This window comes from Mesoplodon bidens (genome assembly GCF_964165515.1).
Source record: "Mesoplodon bidens genome assembly, chromosome: 9".
Lineage (NCBI taxonomy): Eukaryota > Metazoa > Chordata > Mammalia > Artiodactyla > Ziphiidae > Mesoplodon > Mesoplodon bidens.
The window spans coordinates 36,989,753-37,004,379 of NC_138166.1; the positions used below are offsets into that span (position 1 = coordinate 36,989,753).

General features: G+C 35.3%; 1 long non-coding RNA gene across 1 annotated transcript in view; it reads right to left on the reverse strand.

Annotated features, from left to right (window-relative positions):
* The window catches only part of LOC308622926, a 431,583-nt gene that overhangs the window by 157,290 nt on the left and 259,666 nt on the right, over positions 1 to 14,627 (reverse strand). The window contains exon 2 of the long non-coding RNA XR_014016706.1: positions 8,853 to 8,956. This is a non-coding gene — a long non-coding RNA (uncharacterized lncRNA). The remainder of the gene's footprint in view (positions 1 to 8,852; positions 8,957 to 14,627) is intronic.

The following is a 14,627-nucleotide window of genomic DNA, read 5'->3' on the forward strand; positions in this document are numbered from 1 at the left end:
GCAAATAAAATTACCAGAGGCATAGAAGGCTATTCAATAATGATGACAAGAGGATTAACGCACCAAGAAGACATAGCAATCATAAATATAAATACCAAACAACCCAGATGCAAAATAAATGAAACAAAAGCCCATAGAACTAAAAGGAGAAATATTAAAATCCACCAGTAAGGTTGGAGACATCAACACCCCTATGTCAACAACTGACAGAACAACTAAACAGAAAATCAGCAAGGGTATAGAAGAACTGAACAACACCATGCAAAAAATGAACCTAATAGACATTTTTAGAATACTTTGCTTAACAGAAGCAGAACACACATTATTGTTAAGTACCCATGGAACTTATACCAAGATAGACCATATTCTGGGTCATAAAAAAAATCCAACAAATTTGAAAGAATTTAAACCATAGAAAGTGTGTTCTCTGACCACAACAGAATCAAACTCTAAATCAGTGATAGAAAGAAAACAGAAAAATCCCCCAAGCACTTGGAAATTAAACAAAACAATTACAAACAATTAATTCATCAAAGAGAAAGATTCAAGAAAAAAACATCTAATATATTTAACAAAATGAAAATATACCATATCAAAATTTGGAGGACATAGGTAAAGCAGGGATGAGAGGGAAATTTTTGGCACTAAATTAGAGCACTTAGGTTTTTAAAAAGGAAATGTTTCAAATCAATAATCTAGGCTCCCATTTCAAGAACCTAAAAAAAAAAAAAGGGCCAAGTTACTCAAAGCAAGTATCAGGAATGAAATAATATATATAAGAGAAGAAAGCAGTAGGACTGAAAACAGGAAAAAAAAAATAGAGAAAATCAATAAAACAAAGAGCTGCTTCCTTACAAGATAAATAAAATTGATGAACTGCCAGCAAGACTGAGATAAAGAGCAAAACAGATAATTCAAATCACCAATATCAGGAATAAGACAGATCCTGCAGACATCAAAATAAAAATAAGTGAATGCTACGAGCCACATTGCACAGCTAAATTTGATAATTTAGGATTAATTGACCAATTTCCCAAAAAACATAAAACTACCACAGTTCATCCAATATGAAATAGATAATTTGAATAAACCTATAACAATTAAGTAAACTGAAGTCATAATTTACTAAAAATTGACACCAGTTATGTAGAATCTCTTAAAGAAGAAAGAAGAAGAGAGAACACTTCTTAATTTATTTTTTGAAACTGGTATTACCCTGATACCAAAACCAAAGACGGTACCAAATAAAACAAAACAAAAACTTCAGACCAATATCCCTCATGAATATAGAGGCAAAATCTTCAACAAACTATTAGCAAATAAAATTCAGCAATATATAAAGCAAATTACACACCATGACCAAGTGAGTTTTAAGACTGGTTGAATATTTGAAAATAAACTAATATAATCCAATATATTAAAAACTGTAAAAGGAAAATTACATGATCATATCAATCTATGAAGAAAAAGAATTTGAAAAAATTCAACACCCACTAATGTTTTAAAAAAGAAGAAAAACCTCTCAGAAAAGTAAGAACTGAGGGAGAACTTCCTAAACTTGATAAATAGGATCCACAAAAAACCTGATACTAAAATTATACTTAAGAATGAAAGAGTGAATGCTTTATCTATAAGATCTGGAACAAGGCTAGGATATCTACTCTCACCACTCTTATTCAACATAGTGCTGGAAGTTCTAGCTGGTGCAACATGGCAAGAAAAGGAAACAATGGCATCCAGATTGGAAAGAAGGGGCTAAAACTGTGCCGTGTGCAGATGACATGATTATCTACATAGAAAATCCCAAGGAATATGCAAAAAACAAAAACACACAAAAAGCTTCTAAAACTAAAAAGTAATTTTAGCAAGGTCGCAAAAGACAAAGTAAACATAGAAAAAATCTATCGCATTTCTACATACTTGTAATGAATACACGGAAATAAAATTTTATAATATAATATCATTTATAATCACTTAATAAAATAAATAGTGTAATTCTATCAAAACATGCACAAAACTTCCATGATGAAAACTACTACAAAATGCTAATGAAAGAAATCAAGATGACCTACTCAAATATACTCAACTTTCTTTTGACAAAGGTGCAAAAGCAATTCAATGAAGGAGGGATAGTTTTGCCAAAAAAAAAAAAAAAAAAAAGCAATCAGACAGTCATTGGAGAGGCAAAAATAACTGTGACTTAAACTTTATACCTTATATAGAAATTAACTTAAAAGGGGTCACAGACTTAAATGCGAAACTGAAAAATTATAAAACTTAGAAAAACATGGAGGATCTTTGGAATGTAGGTCTAGGGAAAGTGTTTTTAAACTTGAAACCAAAAACATGATCCAGAAGAAAGAAAAAAGAATAAATTGAACTTCATCAACATTTAAAAACTTTTGCTTTGCATGAGTTCCTGTTAAGAAGATGAAAAGACAATCTAGAGGCTGAGAGATAATTTTTGCAAACTACATGGTGTTTTTTAGGAATACAATAAAGGTATTATTTATCATCGTCAGCTCAGAAAGTTATATGAAATTGGATGAAAGTGGTCAAAAAGCACACATATCCAATTATGAGATACATAAGTTCTGATGGTATAACATACCAACATGATATCTATACTTAACACTGCTGTGTGATATAATTGAAAGTTGCTAAGAGTAGTAGATCTTAAAAGTTCTCTTCACACACAAAAAAATATATATTTTTCATCTTGTATCTATACGAGATGATGATAACTAAATTTATTGTGGTAGTCATTTCATAATATATATGTTAATCATCACGCTGTACACGTTAAAATTACACACTGCTATGTGTGAATTACATCTGAATAAAACCAAAAAGAAGGAAAGTTATATGAAATTTTAAAATATTCAGACCTGACAGCATCTAATAGCCTAGCTTTTGCTCCTTTAGAAGATGGAAACCCCTTGAGTACAACACAGTAATCAGTATCATATTTAAAGGAAAGTTAGTGCATTCTTGGAATTCCCTATATTCCAGGATAAGAAGCAGGCCCAGAAAGTACAGATTTTCAGGAAAGAGCTGAAAAATAGCCCAAGTCTGGTGCACATCTCTAACCACGTGGTACTTTGCTCAGTCTCATGTTCTGGTGTCTCTTGCCCAGAAACTTCTGCTGCTTCTTATCTTGCAGTTTCTTCACTTCCATGAACGAATAAGGATCAAATATTTGTCCTAGGTTGACTTCCAAGTCAGTTTTTGGTGGTGTTTTGTTTATACAGGGTAGATTTCCAAGCACAGACCTTTTTTTTTTTTTCAGATTAGGAATCTTCCTTGCAAGTAGACTGGCCATTTGAGACACAGCCCTGTGTCCAAGGAGAAGCCACACCAGCTGCTGCTTCCCCCATTTCATCCAGAAGCTCCATTCAAAGTTGACTGGTTTCGGGCTTCCCTGGTGGCCCAGTGGTTAAGAATCTGCCTGCCAATGAAGGGGACATGGGTTCGAGCCCTGGTCCGGGAAGATCCCACATGCCGCGGAGTAACTAAGCCCGTGTGCCACAACTACTGAAGCCCACCCGCCACATCTGATGAAGTCCGCGTGCCTGGAGCCCTTACTCCACAACAAGAGAGGCCACCACAATGAGAAGCCTGCGCACCGCAACGAAGAGTAGCCCCCGCTCGCCGCAACTAGAGAAAGCCCAGGCACAGCAACGAAGACCCAACACAGCCAAAAAATAAATAAAATAAATAAATTTATTTTTTAAAAAAGTTGACTGGTTGCTTCTTTAATCCTCCAAATAGTGTCAGCCTCAAGTCAAATTCATGGTCCAGTTCCTTTTCATGTTCTCTGAAGACTTTGTAAATTTCATAGAAAGACTAGAAATAGAAGCCTAGTGAAGCATGCAGGTAAAGAGACAATTACCATAGGGCAGCATTGCTCCTTATGACAAAGGGTCCCGATACCCACTCTGAGAGTTTCAGTGGGCTCTGAGTTCCTGCAGTGACTAGCACACAGACCTCTCCCACTCATTTGTTAATTGCAGGCCTGGGGCTGCAGGCAGGTTTGGGAGTGGAAGTCACCTGTAACTGGAGACGGGCTCGAAATCCTGCAAACTACATGTTTAATAAAGGGGCTAAATATCTAGCATAGGTAGAGAACACTCAAAATAACAGCAAAAAAAAAAAAAAACCCAAACAATTCAATTAGAAAATGGACAAGAGACGTAAACAGATACTGTACCAAAGTGGATATGCAAATGACAAAAAAGCACATTAAAAAGCAATCAGCGTTATTAGCCATCAGGCAAGTACAAATCAATACCACAATGTGATATCACTATACACCTATCAGAATAAATTTTTTGTTAAGTGACAAATACTGGTGAGGATACAGAGAAACTGGATCACTCACATATTTCTGGTGGAAATGTAGAATGCTACAGACATTCTGGAAAACAATTTCACAGTTTCTTAAAAAATATAAACATGCAACTACTGCATGATAGCAATTGTACTTCTGGGCATTTATCCCAGTAAAATAAAGACTTATGTTTTCATAATTATTTGATTGGTTAGGCAGTAATTATAAGTGGTAAAGTAAAGCTTGACTATTTTTTTTCACATCTTTATTGGAGTATAATTGCTTTACAATGGTGTGTTAGTTTCTTCTGTATAACAAAGTGAATCAGCTATACATGTACATATATCCCCATATCTCTTCCCTCTTGCGTCTCCCTCCCATCCTCCCTATCGCATGCCTCTAGGTGGTCACAAAGCACCGTACTGATCTCCTTGTGCTATGTGGCTGCTTCCCACTAGCTATCTATTTTACATTTGGTAGTGTATATAAGTCCACGCCACTCTCTCACTTTGTCCCAGCTTACCCTTCCCCCTCCCCATGTCCTCAAGTCCATTCTCTACGTCTGCGTCTTTATTCCTGTCCTGCCCCTAGGTTCTTTGGAACCTTTATTTATTTATTTATTTTTTAGATTCCATATATATATATATGTTAGCATATGGTATTTTTTTTTCTCTTTATGACTTCCTTCACTCAGTATAACAGACTCTAGGTCCATCCACCTCACTACAAACAACTCAACTTCGTTTCTTTTTATGGCTGGGTAATATTCCATTGTATATATGTGCCACAACTTCAGACAGCTTTACATATGTGGGATTCTTTGTATCAAATAGGTTTGTATTTGAAAATACATTTGCTGTCCTCTAGATTTATTCATGTATAGTAAGCATAGGTAAATCTTTGGAATTCAAATACTTTTTTTTTAAGACCATACTTCATTCAGATTTCTTTTGCTTTTTTTAAAAATTTTATTTATTTATTTATGGCTGTGTTGGGTCTTCGTTTCTATGCAAGGGCTTTCTCTAGTTGCGGCAAGTGGGGGCCACTCCTCATCGCGGTGCGCGGGCCTCTCGTTATCGCGGCCTCTCTTGTTGCAGAGCACAGGCTCCAGACGCGCAGGCTCAGTAATTGTGGCTCACAGGGCTAGCTGCTCCACGGCATGTGGGATCTTCTCAGACCAGGGCTCGAACCCATGTCCCCTGCATTGGCAGGCAGATTCTCAACCACTGCACCACCAGGGAAGCCCTGGAATTCAAATACTTTTAATTTAGAATGTTCAATTGTGTTGGTCTTTAAAAAAAGTTTAAAAGAACACATTCTAAGTATATATCATAGCAAGATGAGGAGGGATCTTCTTTTAGAAATTTCTTTCATTATTGGAAATGAATAATCTTTTATAGATAGTGAGGTATGGAGACTGGTATTGGCAAATGATTCTGAGAATAAGTCTAAAATACGACTCTGAATTCTACTCGTTTCTGTTCTCCCTTTCCTTCAAGGCAACAGCATTTCATATAAAACAAAATGCCAGGCTTCAGAATCAAGTAATAAATTTTTGTGGACATGGTGGACATGTAGTGTAATTTAGAAACTGAATACTTTTGAGCACTGAAAAATATGCCCCAAAGAACGGAACTGCCTATTTTTATACATCAGCAGGATGCGTCATTGCTCACAAGAACATCATCAATAGAAGTCAGTGATTCAAAATGAATTAGAGATGACAACTATGCTATTTGTTTCTGCCGGTAAATTCTGAAGTCTGTTTTTGCTTCTTAAAAAATTGTTCAAACTATATAGAAACTCTTTTATCAGAGGCAATTTATCATCACACAAAAAGGCCAGTAAATAGTTTTTGAGTGTGTTTGAATATGTCACTATTCAAATCAAGCTGCCTCTTGCTTAATATAACTGGAAGAAAATGATACTTCACTATTGTGCCCAGAGGGTAAATTATACTAAAGTCCCACATATTTGCATTGGGTTGCTATTAGAATGCCATAACTTCCTGCTTTCATTGGAAACTTTAAAACATCATATGCAAATTATTTAGACACCCACATAACTGTTAACAAAATAAAAACAAAAAAATTTTTAATCAAGAGGACTAATAGAAATTTCTGTTCATTTCTAGGCTGCACAATTTACAAGAAAATTAGAGAATTTGAAGCATGTTTAGAGCAGAGCCACAAATGATTAAACGGTTGAAAAATGGGATCTAATAATAAGGATAAAAGAAACATTTAGACAACGGGAGACAAGATAAGTCAGGAATTAATGAACTTCAAATTACCCGAGATACTTAAGCAGCTATTTTTTTTTTTGCTTTCTACCCAAGTCTATCACCCCACTGTAGCTAGAAATAACAGCAATAAATCCTTTTCAGAATTCTCTGCATTTTCACAAAAGAGGATAAATAAGTCATTTAAAAATGACAGACCTTTTAAATAAAAAGAATCTTCTAAGTGCTATAGAGTATATAAATGTCACTGAGAGTCTCTGGTCATTTATTATCCAAATTTTTCTTCTAAACTGTTGTCTCCATGGAGTACTGGTCTTTAATACTTTACTCTAGAGCCTCTACACAAACAGATGCCAAGTAATTGTCATAATTCACAGAATGTTTGAGACTTCTTTGTTTTTTTACTTAATTGACATAAGACAGACTTAGATCATTGTTGTATCTTGAATATCTATTCAAATGAAAACTCATTGTACCACAATATTTGAGATTTCCATTGCTGACCATAGGACTAATCTCATTTGTTCCCATTTTCAAGGGCTACACTTTTTATCTTTTGAAAAATAGAAATTCTGTGTTGCTATCTAGGATTTATAATCTTGACATCTGTTTCTGATTTCTGAAGACACTCTGATATTGTCCTACCTGAGTATTCTTATAGAGTAAGACTTAAATGAATGTAGTTATTAAATCACAGTACATATCTACATACAGCCTATAAAAATGTCTCTCCTACCTAAATTCCAGTATTGAATCCCATCTTTTAAAAATATCTAGTACAGTTATTCTCTAATTGACTGCAATTTTCTGAAATATCATGACATGTATGGCTATTAAATTTATCCATACCCTCTTTCCTTTCACAACTTGGTATTCAGCATCCCTTGTATTTGAAGACTTTGTTTGCCCAGAACTCCAGAGAATGGGGTTTGGGCCAAGATTAACTACAAGTCTAAAAGCCACATTTTATAAAACACACACACACACACATACAAATTCCAAATTGTTTGCCAAATTTCACTGTTAGCTTCCCACAATACTCTAAAAGATATCAGACAAACAGGCGTCAGCATGATGAATGTTGATGATTCCCTCCTTTTTTTCCTATACACAGTGACCCTCTAGAAGCTCTGAGGTCAGTCAAATATACATAGTCACTTCAGTTAACTAAAGTGTTTGTAAATAAATGATATCTTTTCTCCATTAACATGGTTCCATCTTGACCTACAAGAGTGGATTGTATGGATAATCTCAGATGACTAATTTGTCTTTTCTTCAACCCCCTGCAAGGGAGCAAAAAAGTACAGGGAAACACAGAAATATTTTAAAAACATACACATATTCATGCAGTCCTGCAAAAAGTGAATTTCTGCTAAATTTAAGCCAAGCTTTTCTATGAATTTATTTTTTGTGTGATAGAATATAAGGTCCAATAAATAAATGACAACAAATACCATATGAATTTTGCTTTACAGATTAAAAGATACTTTCATGTGTATTATCTCCTTTTGCTTTCATAAAAATCTTATAGCTTAGATATTATTGTTCTCATGTTACAAATGGGGAAACTGAGACTTGGGAAGTTAAAGTACGTTGCCCAAGTCTCACAGATAGGAAATGCTTCACTAGATCTCCATCTCTGGATCCTGGCCCTTGGCCACCATGACTGAGAATGTGCATGTAAGTGCATGTGACATGAACCCACACATAAACAGAGACATGCTGAGATCACTTTTTAAGTGTCACAGAGAGATTTCTCCAAATTCCAGTTTGCTTTAGATCACTTCTCCAGCTGATAATATGCTGGCCAAAGGCTGGGTTTGTACATTTCAGAACAAAGTAGTATCTGTATATTTAATTAGAGAGTCCCATCTATAAAATATGTAAAGAAAAGGGTCCTTGTTATCTATAATTTCTCTTAAAAGTGAGATAATATCTGTATAGCTAATTAGAGAGTACATCTATAAATTACATCAGCTAGTGAAAAGATTTTTTATACATCATCTCTGAAAAACATATGCATTTAGTTCATGCGGTATTTATAATTTTTAAAATAAGAAAATAAGTTACTCTTTTATTAAGAGTGAATTAACTTCTTTTAAATAAATTTAAAAATTTATTTAGGGCTTAGTTTTACCTGTCACATGATATTAACTCCTTATTGAAACACATGTTCAATTTTTCATTGGTTAGATAACATTAGCTGCTATGATAAATTCCAAAATTTCAATGGCTACAGCTATATGAAAAGTTTATTTCTCAGCTGGACAATAGTCTAACCTGGGTATTCCTGGCACGTTGCTTTCCTCCACATGATGATTTAAAGACTCAGGTGACTTCTGTCTTATGACTCTTCCATCTCTTGGAGCCTCATTCTTCACTGCCTAAGTAGCAGAAAGGGAAGAAAACTTAGAGAAAACGTAACCTTGACCATGTTCCGCTCATGTTCCATTGGCGAGATCTACTCCCACATCTAATATAAATGTAAAGAGATCTATGATGCCTAGCTCAGCAGTGACTTCCCAACCACAACTCTATACTATGGCAGGGCAGTCATGAATTTTGGTGGTTAGCTGGAATCTCTATGTAACCATGAAAAGATATATAATCTCCCCGCCTTTGTTCTATCACACAAAATTAAAATTTTTATTTCACTTTATGTTGTCTATCTATAGCCTAGAAGTCTAGGTAAATACACTATATTTGGTATATGAATGCAATCTGAATTTCATTGTTTATCTTATGTGCAAGAAATGAGAAAATCATTTGTTCTCCCTCAGAATTTATTTCATTTCTGTAAAATGGAATTATTGAACACTTATCAAACCACCCCTCACCTGTGTTGAAAGAATTTAATAAAACGAAGAATGATAAACTATATTATAACAATTCTAGATTTTTGTTTGTTTTGAAGTATTTTATACCTAATATATGTATATAGATATATAGATATATATTTTTTACTTTCTTCATGGCTTTGCATTACTGTTTACCTAGTGGAGAAGAGCATTAAACCCAGAGTCACTTTTTCCATCTGTGATCTGGAGACAATAATAAATGGTGCTCTTTCATTAAGTAGGGATAATTAAACATATAGCATGGAGTTCATAACAACTAACATGATATATATTAAATGTCAGGGATTAATATGTATTAATTCCATTAATATGAAAAATGCATGTGAATATTTTAAAACTTTAAAGTTTCCTATAAATATTGTTTTCATTTTCATCATTATACTTGTTATGACAGAGGACCCCAGAGTTCATGACAAGTTTGATGATTTGTAATATACATTCGAACCTCAATCTCTAAGGTGGTTTACACAAGCGTTAACACTAGGAATATGAGTAAATTATATTTTTATGAACTTCATACAAAAATCTCTTCACTTCCAACAGAAGACTTCTATTAGGATGATTTTATTGCATGCATGCTCTATGAAGTGGAATTGCCAAGTGTAAAATTTCTGGAAACTGAGGAGAGCAGGAAAGACGGAAACATTACACAGAGAAGCTCCAGCAACCCTGCCCATGTGGTGAAGTAGCATAGATGGTAGGGGAAGTAAGGGGCCAGACGAGGTGCGTTTGCAGTTTTGCTACTAAATCTAGATCATACATTTATTATATATGTGTTTACCTGTATTTAAATAGATTATTGCAGACTTTTAATCCATAACATGTTATTTCTCATTCGTGAGATCAAGTTTATGATCTTGACCTCATTTTAGCATTTCAGCAAAAGTTTTTACTACAATCTCTACCATACTCAAACCATTTTGAGTTTCAAACAGCTTATTGTGTGAGAGATAAGCATTAGGAAAGGAAAAGCTCTCAAGATAACTCTTAGCTTATCCACCTGGCACAAACTCAGAGAAGAAGCCAATAGGTTTACCTGAATAAGTGGTTTATGTTATGTAGTCTGAGACCACCTGCACAGAACATTTGTCTGATTTAACCCACGTCATATGCATGTGTATGTGAGAGTAGAGGTACCCTCAATATCATATACAATGTATCACTGGACACAGGTACTGTGTTTTCTTAGCTTTGTTTTTTTTATCAGTAATGTGCTATAAATCGTTAATTCATTGAGATATAAATGCTCATGTAAATCTATAACCTTACTGTACAAATATATTTTTAATGGGTCACTAAAAAGAAAGTGGAAACATCTTCAAATTCTTTCTTCTTTTTAAGATCTGCAGTTTAAAATCTGTCAGTAAATAATCTGTTTTTTAAAGGAAATTGTACTGTAAATCCAGAGGCCTAGAAGAATAACTGTGACTCCATACACTGAATCATGCATTCCAGATTTATAGGTGGAATCAATCAAATCAATGCTTTCTTTCAAATCTAATGCCTTGTCTACCAGGTGTGATTCCTGCCAATCTAAAGTGAAAATGAAAACAATTGTCTTAATGGCATAAGTGAATACCACTCTGCCTGAATTGGGGGTTTCTGGGTTGCTTAAATATGTAATTTGCTAGAGATAGCACTCTATGATGCATAATGATGAGGGTTTCTGCTTTTAACGTTTTTGGAAAAAAGTAAAGTTTTTTGGTTTTCTTTTTCTTAACTGGAAGACACTGTGATATAGTGGAAAGAGTCATGAACTTGGGTTCAGAAGTCGTGAGTGATCCATCTCTATTACTCTCCATATCCTTGGACAAGTTATTTCATCACACTAAGCCTTAACTGACTCATAGAAATAATATTCTTTCCTCCTGCAGTTGTTGTAAAGATGAAATACAACAATGTCTGTGATGTTTCATTTCTACTAGGTATTATACAGCGTGGAAGGGTATCTCAACTTGACTCTGAGAGTTCATTAGACTGGTCTGGGCATATTTAGGAAAATGGGACGGTGGACCCTCTAGAAGCCTTTTTGCAATGGGGCTGGGCAAGTCCCAGGAGAGTAATTATTCTGATGGAAAAGGCAGCCCAGAATAATGAGCTCAACAGAAAGCCTTGGTGCCCGGTGATGAGAGGTGAATATGAGTACACATGATGCCTCTTCCTTGGACTTATCTGTTGCTCCAGGCCTGCTGCACTCTCATCTGGGGTGTGTGGAAAGAAAGAAAATCAAGAGCATCCTGACTCTCATCATAATCAGGACACTGGAAGAGGAGCAGAACTAGTATAGGCCATCAAAGAAGCTCTTCCAGTTTACAGCAGAAACCTGAGCAGCTTTAGAACTTCAAGGGCTCCAGTATCCCAGTTGTCATAGGGTTCAGAGGGGTCTGGTGGACACTAAGCACATACAAGGTGCTGAGCAGGGGTTGGTAAGCAGACTTGTTCATCAGCATGTGTCTGGCAATCCGGGGGCAGGGGAATTCCCAGAAAAACCAGAGGGACTCTATACAGATGGCTGAGGTCTCCTATCAGCAAGCAGGGGCAAAGACAAATAGGTCACACCATTTATGTGATGGCTTCTGTTTCTACATGCTGGTCATGCAGGGGGAGCAAGTCAAAATCTAAAAGCAATTTGTCTGTCATATGAGTAGCCATTTAAATTTTTTTCAAATTTATGTTTCGGCCCCTAAAAGACTAAAAGTTTCTGTGAAATAGGATGTGAAATTTTTCAAACGATATTGCAACACAGTTTTTCTTTTTTTCTCAAAAATAAAAAAGGATGTGAGAACCCTTGCCAAAACACACGTTGGACATATCATGAGAACTTCTTTTTATGAGCAGAAATACCTATTCATTTCATTCACTAAATCTAATACGAGGTCTAAGGTGCTAAGTCATTATGATTTTAATTAAAAACAATTGAATGAACAAACCCCAAAAAACTGTCCAAGGATCTGGAAGGAAACTTAAAAAATGAGTTTTCTAATGTTTGTTTTCTGTTTTTGTTTTTCTCTTTTGAAGTGGTGTTGGTATAAAGGAAAATTCATGAGCCCTTGGAATCTGACAATTCCTGACTCTTCCACTTAACTGGTTGTGACCCTTAGCAAACTGTTTAACCTCATAAAATAAAATGTTACAGGACAAAATTAGATCATCTGAGCACAGCACCTAGTCCACTGCTGGCACATTCAGCAGGCAATGTTAATTCTTCTCCACCCTTCCCAATTCCCTGTCCCCGTTTCTTCCAAACATATGTTTCCATTTCAAGTATCCACAGGCAGGATAGCAAAATGGTTAAGAAGCCACTGCATGGGTATATATATATTCTGCTTCTGCAAGTTATGTAAATTCTCAGGGCCTTCATTTCCTCATCTAAAAAATGGGGATTATAGCACTTTCCACATGGGTTTTTATGGGAATTAAGTGGGTTAAGTCATGTGAAGTGCTTAGAACATGGCCACTGGGGGGAAGGGACAAATTGGGAGGTTGGGATTGACATATATAAAATACTACATATAAAATAGGTAACTAATAAGGACCGCCTAGCACAGGGAACTCTATTCAATACTCTGTAATGGCCTATATGGGAAAAGAATCTTAAGAAGAGTGGATATATGTATATGTATAACTGATTCACTTTACTGTACACCTGAAACTAATACAACATTGTAAATCAACTATACTCCAATAAAAATTTAAAAAAAATTTTTTTTAAAAGAAAAGATACATGAACTCCAATGTCCAATGTAGCACTATTTACAATAGCCAGGACATGGAAGCAACCTAAATGTCCATTGACAGAGGAATGGATAAAGAAAAGGTACATACGTAAATGAAATACTACTCAGCCACAAAAAAGAATGAAATAATGCCATTTGCAGCAACATGGATGGACCTAGAGATTACCATACTAAGTGAAATAAGTCAGACAGAGAAAGACAAATATATTTCAGTCATATGTGGAACCTAATTTTTTTAAAAAAGATACAAATGAACTTATGGTTATGAAAGGGGAAACATAGGGGGAGGGATAAATGAGGAGCTTGGGATTAACATACGCACACTACTATATATAAAATAGATAACCAACAAGGACCCTACTGTTTAGCACAGGGAACTCTACTCAATATTCTGTGATAACCTATATGAGAAAAGAATCTAAAAAAGAATGAACATATGTATATGTATAACAATCACTTAGCTGTACACCTGAAACTAACACAACACTGTAAATCAATTATACTCCAATGAAATTTTTAAAAAAAGAAAAAAGAAATCCTCCACATGCTTTGCTTGCAGAAGGCTGATATGGTGAGGGTGGAATTTGAAGGGCATGTGATGTTTTGACTAAGTCAAACCAAAGGAAACCCACCCCTTTCAGCTTCGTAGTGTCCTGCTCTGTTTTCTACCTCATCCTTTGTGATGAGCCAGCAAAAAGTTTATTATGAGAGTCACTAAGTGTCAGACGACATTTGCTGAAAGAAAAAGCCAGATCAGCAGCCAGGAGGATGTGAAAGCCCAACACTCTGTAGATACTTGGAGGTTCGCATGTAACACTCCTCTCCCTCAGCCAACCGTGGGAAGACAATTATTGTACTTTAGGACACAACTCTCTGTTTATTGTTAGAAAATTGAATTAGCAGCTTCCACTGCTTTGATCCCTTCCAACGACAAAATGCCTAAGACTTTGAAGGACAATCATTTTCTCCTTGAAGCTGACCAAATAAAGATTTTATAGTTCCTCATTTTAGCGATCAAAGAGGTCTATTATGATTCAAGCATGAGTCATCCTCTCTAGTCTCGTAATAAATTTGTCCAAGAGTTAGTATATGCTTAAGAAGAATAACTGCAGCAAAAGATCTTATTTGTGGTTTTGTGTGGGTGCATGTGTATTAAAATGCCAGAATCTAAATGTTTTTGGTACTTTTCAGGATTGGAAGCAAAGCCATCCTTAATTTGAGAGTCAGTGATAGTGTGGGACTGAGAGTCCTAAAAATACTCTGAAACCTTCTGACATACCACCCCCCCAAAATAATCTTAGAACTATGAACTCAAACTATCAACTGATTTGTTAAGAAAAAACAAACTCCAAACTTTGTAAATGCTTAAGCTTACATGAAAAGGAGCATTCCTTCCTAAAACTGCGCCTTAGGACTCATCTTCTAACTCTAGTTTGTCACACTCCACCAAAGGGTCTACT